Source organism: Dromiciops gliroides, chromosome 1 (assembly GCF_019393635.1).
Source record: "Dromiciops gliroides isolate mDroGli1 chromosome 1, mDroGli1.pri, whole genome shotgun sequence".
Lineage (NCBI taxonomy): Eukaryota > Metazoa > Chordata > Mammalia > Microbiotheria > Microbiotheriidae > Dromiciops > Dromiciops gliroides.
The window spans coordinates 678,461,033-678,472,622 of NC_057861.1; the positions used below are offsets into that span (position 1 = coordinate 678,461,033).

At 40.9% G+C, this 11,590-nt stretch overlaps 1 pseudogene; it reads right to left on the minus strand.

Annotated features, from left to right (window-relative positions):
• Positions 1 to 2,530: 2,530 nt before the first annotated feature.
• On the minus strand, positions 2,531 to 3,262 carry LOC122737108 (annotated as a pseudogene).
• Between the last annotated feature and the right edge of the window lie 8,328 nt (positions 3,263 to 11,590).

Below are 11,590 nucleotides of genomic sequence, written 5' to 3' on the forward strand. Positions count from 1 at the left end.
TATCCTTGCCAAGAAAACCCCAAATGGGCGCATGAAGAGTTGGGCGTGCCTGAAACCACTGTACAAAAAAAAAAAAATGGACTAGTTAATAACTGAAATTCCTTTAATGCTCATCAAGAGACAGAGGGTTCAGGGTCACTAGATTAGAGAAAGGGAGGTTGGGGAATGATAATTATAGGGGAATGAGTTCAGTGAAGATATTTGTGGATGGGGAGAAAACCACTGATGAAGCAGGTGATTAGAAGAATCTGAATGGCCTTGAGATCTCAGCACAGCCTTCAGCTGGGAGCCTAGTAGTGGTGTGGCTTGGGGGCTTCCAGAAGCCTACCTACAAAGAAGCTGGAGATGGTCTGATCTGCAGGCCTGGATGGAGAAAAAGGAATGCATAGAAGAGAGGTGGACATAAAACTGATAAGACTTCTCAACTGGTTAGATATGGGGCATCCTTCCTTAGGGCATCTCTCTGGCTGCTACTTTGGTTTTTTTGTTGTTTTATTTTTAGCATTCTTTTTTTTTTTTTTTTTAGTGAGGCAATGGGGGTTAAGTGACTTGCCCAGGGTCACACAGCTAGTGTCAAGTGTCTGAGGCCAGATTTGAACTCAGGTCCTCCTGAATCCAGGGCCGGTGCTTTATCCACTGTGCCACCTAGCTGCCCATTTAGCATTCTTTTTTTAACTTTATTTTTAATAGTTTTTTCTTTTTTTCCAGTTCCATGTAAAGATAGTTTTCAACATTCATTTTTCATAAGATTTTGAGTTTCAAAATTTTTTCCTTCCTTCCCTTACCCCCCTCCCCAAGACGGCAAGCAATCTGATGTAGGTTATATATGTACAATCACATTAAACATATTTCATGTTGTAAAAGAAGAATTAGAACAAAAGGGAAAAACCTCAAAAAAGAAAAAAAACAAAAAGTAAAAATAGTATGGTTCAATCTTCATTCAGATCCCACAGTTCTTTTTCTGGATGTGGAGAACATTTTCCATTATGAGTCCTTTGGAATTGTCTTAGATCATTGTATTGTTGAGAAGAGCTAAGTCTATCACAGCTGATCATCCCACAGCGTGGTTGGTATTATGTACAATGTTCTCCCGGTTCTAGCATTCTTTTTTTTAAAAAAAATTTGAGTTCCAAATCTCAAGCTGTTACTTTGAACTCTTACTTAAAATTTATATTGCCTTTTAATCTTTCCAGGGTTTGCTTCCCTTTGAACTTAACCATCATATTACCCTCCTTCATGAACTCCGATTTCACCAAATTCAGTGTTCCATCTCCCAACTCTTTGCTTCCTTTTTTTTTTTCCCACAACAAACATTTATTTCATTTTTTCCAGTTACATGTAAGGGTAGTTTTCAACATTCATCTTCATAAGATTTAGAGTTCCAAATTTTTCTTCCTCCCCCCTCCACAAGATCAAAACCAGGTTATATGTGTACAACCCACAAGTGTTCTTTTTATGAGTTCTTTCTATGAGGGTGGATAGTAAGCTTCCTCATTAGTTCCTTGGGATTGTCTTGGATCATTGCATTGCTGATAGTAGTTAAGTCATTCACAATTGCTCATTGAACAATACTGCTGTCACTATGTCCAATGTCCTCCCAGCTCTGCTCACTTCACTATACATCAGTTCATGAGTCTTTCCAGGTTTTTCTGGGATCATCCTATTTGTCATTTCCTATAGCACAATACCATTCCACCACAATCATATAGCACAGCTTTTTCTGTCATTCCTCAATTGATGGACATTCCCTTCATTCTCAATTCTTAGCCACCACAAAAAGTTGCTATAAATATTTTTGTATAATTTTCCCCCTTTTCTCTTTTTCATGATTACTATTGTTAACTGTTTCCCTTCTATCCTATTCCCTTCCCCATGATATTTATTCTATTATCCATCTTCTTTCATCCTATCCCTCTTCAAAAGGGATTTGCTTTGGTCTGTCCCCTCCCCCAATCTGTCCTTCCTGCTTTTGCCCCTCTTTATCCCTTTCCCCTCCTATTTTCCTGCAGAGCTAGAGAGATTACTCCACCCAATTGAGTGTGTACTATTCCCTCCTTGAGCCAATTCTAAAGAGGCTGAGATCTTTGAGCCAATTCTGATGAGTATTAGGCTCATTTACTGCCCCGATTAAATAGATTAGTCCAACCAATTGGGTGTGTGTGTTACCAGCTCTGCTTTCTAACAGTCTATATCCCCCATGCCTAGAATGCATTCCCTCCTAATTTATGAATCCTTAGCTTTCCTCAAGTTTCAGCTTGGGTGCCACTTACTAGAACAAGCCTTTCCTGAGACAGCATGATGTCATGGGAAGAGTGATGGATCTATGTGTCAAAGGACTGATAGGAATCTACCTGGTCAGTAAGTTCTTCAATCATTAGGAAAGTATGCGACCAGTAGATCATCCCTAGCATGAGAGAAATCCCAAAGTCTTCTTGAGAAGATATGATAACAATGAATGGAAAGAAAAATGGGAAATGAATGGTTGAACAGATTGTGGTATATGAATATCAGGGAATATTGTAATATTGAATGATTCCTTTACTTCAGCTCCTTCACAGCCAAACCAGGAGGCAAGGACTGTTTAAGTTTCTCTGCCTTCTCTTTGTCTGTGATGACCAAGGTTTACAGGTATCTGCTGCAGCGAACCTTAAACTTCACATTGTCCTTGTTTTTCTTGATCTTGACAGATTTGGCATCCTTTCGCCTGGCTGTGAGCAAGAAGTCTTTTATTTCCTCAATTTTTCGGGGCATGGTGGCGGCGGCGGCGGGATGAGGGAGCAGCGCGGGGCCCCAGAGACTGAGCAACTGCCAAAGAGCCGAGGAAGACGGAAAAGCCAGACTACACTTCTGACTCTCTCCATCTTACCATAGAAAATATTCACCCTGGAGGTTCACTTCACCCCTGGACTTTACATACTGGAAGTACTCTCTACCTCTGGGGCCTCTCCCTCTGTTTGGCCGGTTCCTTCCAGAAGCTACACTTAAGGAAGATGCTCAAGGGCAGCTAGGTGGCACAGTGGATAAAGCACTGGCCTTGGATTCAGGAGGACCTGAGTTCAAATCCAGCCTCAGACACTTGACACGTACTAGCTGTGTGACCCTGGGCAAGTCACTTAACCCTCAATTGCCCTGCAAAAAAAAAAAAAGAAAAGGAAGATGCTCAGGTCAGCTGCCTCTTCATGCCTCTCCAGGCCACAGGCCACATTTCTGATTCTCTGGACTTTCCCAACAATTCCCCTATTCTAGGTACCATCTCTTTCATCTCTTCCCCTTCTCCCTCCTGCTTTTTTTGCTTCCTTTTCTGCTTCAACTTCTCTTATTAGGATGTAAGCTCTTCAGGATGATTTCAGAAAAACCTGGAAAGACTTACATGAACTAATACAACATGAAGTAAGCAGAACAAAGAGAACATTGTATACAGTAACAGCAATGTTGTATGATGAGCAACTGTGAATGACTTGGCTATTTTCAGCAATACAATGATCCAAGAGAATCCCAAAGGACACGTGATGAAAAATGTCATCCACCTCCAGAAAAAAAGACTTGATTGTGTCTGAAAACAGACCAAAGCACACTATTTTTCTTTCTTTTCTTTCCCTTCCTTCCTTCCTTCCTCTCTCCCTCTCCTTCCATCCCTTCCTTCCTTTCTTCCACCCTTCTTCCCTCCCTCTCTCTTTCTTTCTTTCCTTCTCTTTCTTTCTCTCTTTCTTCTTTTCTTCCACAAAACGACTAATATGGAAATGTGTTTTATATGGTTGCAAATGTATAACCTATATCAGATTGCTTATCATCTGCGGGGAGGGAAGGGGGGATAAAATTTGGAACTCAAAACTCTAAAAAAAAGAATGCTAAAATTGTTTTTACATGTAATTGGGGGAAATAAAATATTATCATTAATTTTTTTTTAAGAATGTAAGCTCCAGGGCAGCTAGGTGGCATAGTGGATAAACCACCAACCCTGGATTCAGGAGGACCTGAGTTCAAATCCAGCCTCAGACACTTGACACTTACTAGCTGTGTGACCCTGGGCAAGTCACTTAAACCCAATTGCCTCACCAAAAAACAAAAAAACAAACATACAAACAAACAAGAATGTAAGCTCCTTGAGAGCAGGGATTGTTTTTCTTTCTGCTTGAATTTGTATTCCTAGCTCTTTGCACAATGCCTTGGATATAGTAGGAGCTTAATAAATGCTAGTTGGCTTGACTTGATAAATCCCCACCCTTCTCTGTGGAAGACTAAATCCAGGAATGTTGGTCTGCTCTCTCTCGTTCCCATGTGTCAGCCTGTGTGGTTCCCTTCATTTAGGACCATGTGGTTCCTACTCTGGGAATGCCCTGGTCTCTTCAGGCCTGCCATTCCTGGAGCTGATGGATTTCCTGGCAGGCTATCCAAAGGACTGCAAGACTGCTGTATCACCATCTCATTGGCTTTAGAGCAGGAAAAGATTTGAGAGGCCAGCCAGTCCAATCCCATCATTTTGCTGATGAGGTAACTACTTCTCCACAGTCACTAAGGTTATAAAAATGTCAGGACGAGCATTCCAAATGCAGCAATCTTTCTATTTCACTAAGTTGTTTCTGGTCTCTGGTCTCTGGTCTCAATCTCAGCTCACTCTGATCCTGATCTCTGGCAGATCTAAGCTAGCTCTCCAATACAGGCCTGAGTCTAGCCTTGACTCAGCAACGGTGAATCATCCCTCCCTCATAATTAGAAATCAGGGTTCATAGAGGACTCAGGATAAGTGTATTACCCATATACCTCATCTGGGAAGTGTGTTCATGGAAATGTCCACCCTTTCCAAGAGCTAACATCTTCAAAGGCAGAACTAAGGCCTCATCCCTTAATATTATCAATTGTGGGGACAGCTAGGTGGCACAGTAGATAGAGCACTGGCCCTGGATTCAGGAGGATCTGAGTTCAAATCTGGCCTCAGACACTTGACACTTACTAGCTGTGTGACCTTGGGCAAGTCACTTAACCCTCATTGCCCTGCAAAAAAAAAAAAAATCACCAATTGTGACCAGATTCCTCAGTAACAACAAAATCAGGCAACTCGCAGAGAAAGAATTCCAAAGAGGATATTGCTCTAAAAAGAACATTTTTGTTTTACTGGTTGCATGACTATAGACAAGTCTCAGCCTGTTTAAGCTTCACTTCTCCCATATATAAAGTGGGAATAATAATGCTTTCAGTACTTATTAGATTGTTATAAGGGAAGTGCATCACAAGCCTTAAAGTGCCACAGAAATAAGTTATTTTTGTCATTTTTGTCACAAAGTAGTTCAAGTATTTCAACAAACTATAAATAACCACAGTTTACCATTTCATACATAATTATTTCTCATTCTTCTTTATGTACTTGAATGGAGGTTTGTTTGGCTTGGGTTATTTTGTGGACTTTTTTCCCATAGTTGCTAAGTTTAGCATGTCTAAAAAAAGGTTTGGGAACCGATTCTACTGTAACAGCTGAATGCCTCACATGACATCATTTTGCTTTTTTTTTTTTTTTTTTGGTGAGGCAACTGGGAATTAAGTGACTTTCCCAGCTTCACACAGCTAGTAAGTGTTAAGTGTCTGAGACCCGGATTTGAACTCAAGTCTCCTGACCCCCAGGGCCGGTGCTCTATCCACTGTGCCACCTAGCTGCCACCATCATTTTGCTTTTGATGTAAAAAAAAAAAGGGAGGGGAGGGGGGACTGGATAGTGAAGAATCAATGTGATATGGTGTCTAGACTTGGAATCAGGAAGACTTTCTTACACCTCCCTTTCCCTTTCACCCACTATGCCTTCTGTGCTCTATAGACACTAGCTCCGTGCTATTTCCTCTCACTAGACACTGCTCTTCCCCATCCATGTTTTTCTCCGACTGTCCCCTATGTCTGAAGTCTCTCCCTTGTTATCTCCACTTCCTGACGTCACTGGAGTTCCATCTACTTTCTCCGATAAGCCTTTCCCCATCACCCTTAATCCTATTGCCTTGTCTCTGTTGATTACTTACATTTCATCCTGTATATATCTTGTTTGTATATAAATGTTTGCATGTTGTCTTCTCCATCAGACTGTGAACTCCTTGAGAAGTAGAACTGATTTCTGCTTCTCTTTGTATCCTCAGTGTTTTTGGTGCTTAATAAATGCTTCTTGACTTGCCTTCTGAGTTCAAACCTGACTTCTGACACTTATTAGTCGTGTGACCGTAGGCAAATCACTTACCATTTCTGAGCCTCAGTTTTACCAAGGGGACAATGAAAACTATGATAACTACCCTGATAGTATTGTTATCGATGAGACTCAACTGAGATTAGACTGTTAAAGCACTTTGCAAACTTTAAAACACTGTATAAATATTACTTGTTGATGTCGTAATCAATCATTCAGCATTGCCTGGAGGACAGAGTGCTCCAGTTCTAGAAGACCAATGTTAATTCTTTTTGGTTCTTTGGTTATTTTTTTATATTATAAAAGTATTTTATTATTTTCCAGTTCATGCAGAGATAGTTTTCAACCATTTGTTTTTATAAGATTTCTAATTTCAATTTTTTTCTCTCCCCTCCCCAAGACAGAAAGCAATCTGATATAGGTTACATCTTGAACAATAACATTAAACATATTTCTGCATTAGTCATATTATATGAGAAGAATCAGAGCAAAAAGGAAAAACCCTCAAAAAAGAAAAACAACAGCACCCAAAACAAAAGAAATAGTTATGGTTCAATCTGCATCCATATTCCACAGTTCTTTTTTTTGTTGTTTTTTTCTGAATTCGGAGAGTTTTTTCCATCATGAGTCCCTTTGGAACTATCTTGTACGTTGTATTGCTGAGAAGAATCAAGTCAATCACAGTGATCAACACACAATGTTGTTGATACTGTGTACAATGTTCTCCTGATTCTGCTCATCTCATTCATCATCAGTTCATGCAAGTCTTTCAGGTTTCTCTGAAATCTGGCCTGCTAAGTGTTAATTCTTTAGAAAGATCCCTAGAGTGGAATAGGGTTCATTATAATTGATAATCTCTATCATATATATTTGTGTATGTATTTTATATATAGGCTATTATTATATAGTATATGATATATCAACTTATATACTATGTGGTAAAAAATTATTTGTGTAAAGATTAATATTGAAAGTTATAGCTGAATCATTTGGGAGGGGCCACACTGGCCCACCCTGAGATTACATATGCTACTGAGAAGGACCTCCCCTTTTGGGGGAGGAAAAACTGAACGCCACCATAAGGGAGGGAACTTCTGGAGGGGGAGGGGTGCATTCAAAAGCTCATGCTCTTTTGGTCTGGTGGAGGGAGTCTGGTGACATTCTGGACCTAGTGGTGGCACATGTTTTGCTCTGCTTCAGGCGACTGCCATTCTGAAGAGTAACTGTAGACTGACCTGGGTTGGTGAGTCAATTATGGAAAACCCTAAATTCCTTTGAACTAGCTTAATTGGGAAAGCTCTGGGATTGCATAGGCTAATCCCAGAGTTTATACTATCTATCTACTTCCTTATTTCCTTAATTGGTTTTACCCTTGTGGTTTAATTAATCCCCAAGTAATAAAATCTGATCCTTTATGAACTTAAGCTCAGAGGCTCCTTTTCTTATTGGCCTGGGAGGAATATATATAAAGGAAAGTTCAAAGGGGAGATTAAACCCAAAAGAGTCCCTCATATTTCTGGGACCCCAATATTAAGTCAAGTCACCCAAATAATGCTCTGTATATCAATTTGGCCCTCACAATTATATATATATATATATGTATGTATATGTATATATATATGTGTATATATATATAATAGTGTATAGTATACCATATATTTAGGGTTTGTGAATTGATTTACATATATCAGTCAATTAGCATTTATTAAGTACATACATGAGGCTGAGGGGACTTGCTTAGCAGGAAGAGTCATCTTGAGTAGACTCTGAGTTTTTGGGCCATCCCAAAACCACCACCACCACCCACGCCTCCCCCTTGTAAACTAGTATATTGGCCTTCTAGGTCATGTCAAAGGTCAGTCTTGAGCTGGATCTAAAAGACTGTATTCTGGAATCAAAGACTCTCAGAATTGGAAGGAGAAGGGCTTTGTAAGAGCTTTGTTGGGAGGAAAAGAAGGAAGGCACAAGTATGAGGCAATGTCAGACACACAGATAGACAAACTGCTCAACACTCTCATTTTACAGAAGAGGAAACTGTCTCTCCAAAGAGAGGGAGGGACATACCTGACCCAGAATGGGGCTTAAGGAGCAAAGCCAAGATAGATCATGAAGCTCAACTCAAAACTGCTGGTGGGCAAGCTTTGCTTCTAACCAGTTTGACTATTGGGTCTCCTCCTTCCACCCACTTTTTGAAAACAATTCCACCTTGACCTGTCTGCAGTGTCTTTCATGTAGCTGTGAGCACATGTTCTGCCTGTGTCCAGAGGAGGCCACCTCAGGAGTCCTGAGGAGGTGACTGAGCAGCAACCTCCACATGGATGTGTCCAAGTGTGAGTTCAACAGGTGCAAAGGTCTGCAAGTATGGTAGGAGCAGCTTCTACTACACTGCTCAGTTGTGCCAGTGGCAGACGCAAGAGGCTGTAGAAGTGGCTGAGTATAAAGTCCAGAGGAGGTTGGGGACTGTCATAGAATGATAGGTAAAATGCAGCTAGATGGTACGGTGGATAGAGCAGTGGGCTTGGAATCAGGAAGAATTCAAATCCAGCCTCAGACACTTGCTAGTTGTATGACCCTGGGCAAGTCACTTAGCCCCGTTTGCTTCAATCCCTCTTCTGTAAAATGAGCTGGAGAAGGAAACAGCAAACCAGTATCTTTGCCAAGAAAATCCCAAACAGGGTCATGAAGAGTTGGATACAACTGAACAACAAAATCTTATTCTATTATTGTGGGTTTTAAAAATATATATTTAGTCTCTTTTGTATTGTAGAAATAAAATACCCACCCCACTCCCACTTCATATTGTACATTGAGTACCATTGTTATTTCCCCTTTTGGGAAACCTCCATGCTTGTGAAGCATAATCAATGGAAAAAGGGAGCTCCTACTTATTAGACTCAGACTCCTCAGGGCTGAATGCAATTAGCCGAGCAGTTTTCTCAATGATATGGGGAAAGAAAGTACAAACCTACACTCAAGTTCTGGGCTTACTTTCCTCCCAGCCCACACTCAAGCTAACAGGTCAGTTTCTGCTCTCTACATCTTGCTTCCTGGGTAGAGTGGAGTCAAACTTATAAAGCAGTCACTTTAAAACATTCCCCCTGCACTGGGCAACTCTCCTCTACTACCTCAGTCCCTGAGGAAAGTGGACTCAAAGGTAAAGTAATAGCTGCAAAACTATTGCTAGTTTGCAGGAAGTGGTTTATCAATTGCCAGGTCAAGCAATCCATTGCTGCTGGCTGGGGTCAAGAAGGTCAAGAATCAGGGCTGTGCTGATTCACTGAGCTTGGACATTGTGGCTATGTTAAGTTGCTAGGAATTCTCATCCCTGAACCTCTAATGTCTCTCTCCTGACCTAGTGAAGATCACAAAGTCATTCTATCTCAGATAATCATTCACCTAAGGCAAGTGGAAAATAAACACAACAGCAAGAAAAGAAAAAAAAGTACTAGATGTTTGAGGACACATGGTGAATAGATGCAGGAAGGACTCCCCCACCCAGAGACTTACAGCATTTTCTGCCTTCTCCTTTGAAAGATGCCAGGGAGAGAGGTCCTCCTTAACTGTTGGAGATTTTTTTTGGCGAGGCAATGGGGGTTAAGTGACTTGCTCAGGGTCACACAGCTAGTAAGTGTCAAGTGTCTGAGGTCAGATTTGAACTCAGGTCCTCCTGACTCCGGAGCCAATGCTCTATCCACTGCGTCACCTAGCTGCCTCCTATTGGAGATTTTTGAAGCAAAAATCACTTCTGGCTCAGTAGCCAATTAGAATGCTTTTCATCATCATAAAATAAGACATTGATTCCCAGTAGGCTCTTTTCCCCCCCATAAATAATCCCAGAATACTTTGAAGAGGAGGGCAGGGCCATTGCACACCTAAAAGAAGTCTCACCAAGCCCCCAGTGTGGGTTGGTAGCAGGCAGAGCACATTGTGCATGCTTGAAGGACTAGGCCTCTTATTCGTCAGTTATATGTTATAAATAAACATGTATGTATGCATGTGTATAAAACATATGTATATGTGTATATACACACACAGGCACATTTTGATGCTTTTTGTCTTTATAGGATTTTAAACCCTCTTTCTTGTTACAAAAAACCCCCAACAAATAAAGAATCTAATAAACTTAAAAAAAAAATCTAATATAGATGCTACATTTGACAATATATATTAAGTACATGGAAGATCTATTTCCAAGGAGGGTCACGTGTAAAAGTTCTTGAACTTGGAATCAAGAGGCCTTGGTTTTAGGTACAGCTCTGTCACTATGCAACCTTGAGCAAGGTCAGACATCAGTTTTCCCATCTGTAAGATAAAGGATGATCTCTAAGGTCCCTCCCACTTCTGACATTCTATATTCCTTCCAGTTCCAACATTTTATGTTCTGTATTATAAAGTCCCTTCCACTTCATCATTCTGTACAATTACATGATGATGCAGAGACATCTTGGATAGAACGAGAACTTCTTAAATGAAATCCTGACGATATAAATCAAATTATCCTGATGTCTAAACAGGCAAATGTTATTGTATTCACTGAGCTCAAGATTTTGAAGGACACAGAAAAATGATGGAAAGGAGGATAGACAGCTGGGAGGACAAATTCAGAAGAGAGAGAGAGCTGGTTCGGTAAGAATGGTGTCATAGTGGGGCAGTTAGGTGGCGAAGTGGATAGAGCACTGGCCCTGGATTCGGGAGGACCTGAGTTCAAATACAGCCTCAGACACTTGACAATTACTAGCTGTGTGACCCTGGGCAAGTCACTTAACCCTCATTGCCCAGAAAAAAAAAAAAAAAAGAATGGTGTCACAAAGGCAAACACCTAAGATGAGCCCAGGCCTGCCAAAGATGTTAAAGACAAGATGAGCTTTTTAAAAGCTGTGCTGAAGGCAAGAAGAGAAGTAGGGGCTAGATAGGCTGTTCTGAGACAGATGGGGCAATAACAACGGATCTAAAAAAAAGCAGAAGTGTCCACAACACCGCATTATTTCGGTTTCTGTTTCCTCAATCATAGGGGCCATTCTCCGAGCCAGAAAAAGAAAAAAAGGGAGATTGTCATTACTGGAAAACTGAACCCAAGAGAGAAAAAAGGGGATGGCTAGGCAGCAGCTATCTCCTTTGATTAAGAGGGCCGTGCTAGGCTAAATGTCTTCCTGGTGTTTCAGAGGAACTTGCAGAAATGACCTGGGTAGGCAGACGGACACAGATAAGACCAAGAGCCATCCTCCAGTTGATAAGTGGTCAAACGATGTTTTCGAAAGAATTGCAAACTATATACTACCCAATGAAAACATGCTTCAAATAACCGACAAGGAAATGCTGAGGTTTCACCCTATACCGTGCAAATTGTCAAAGATGACAAAAAAAATCCAAACCGTCAGTGTCAGAAGTCCTGTGGGAAGACAGGCTTGTGGATGAGCTGTTGGTGGAGCT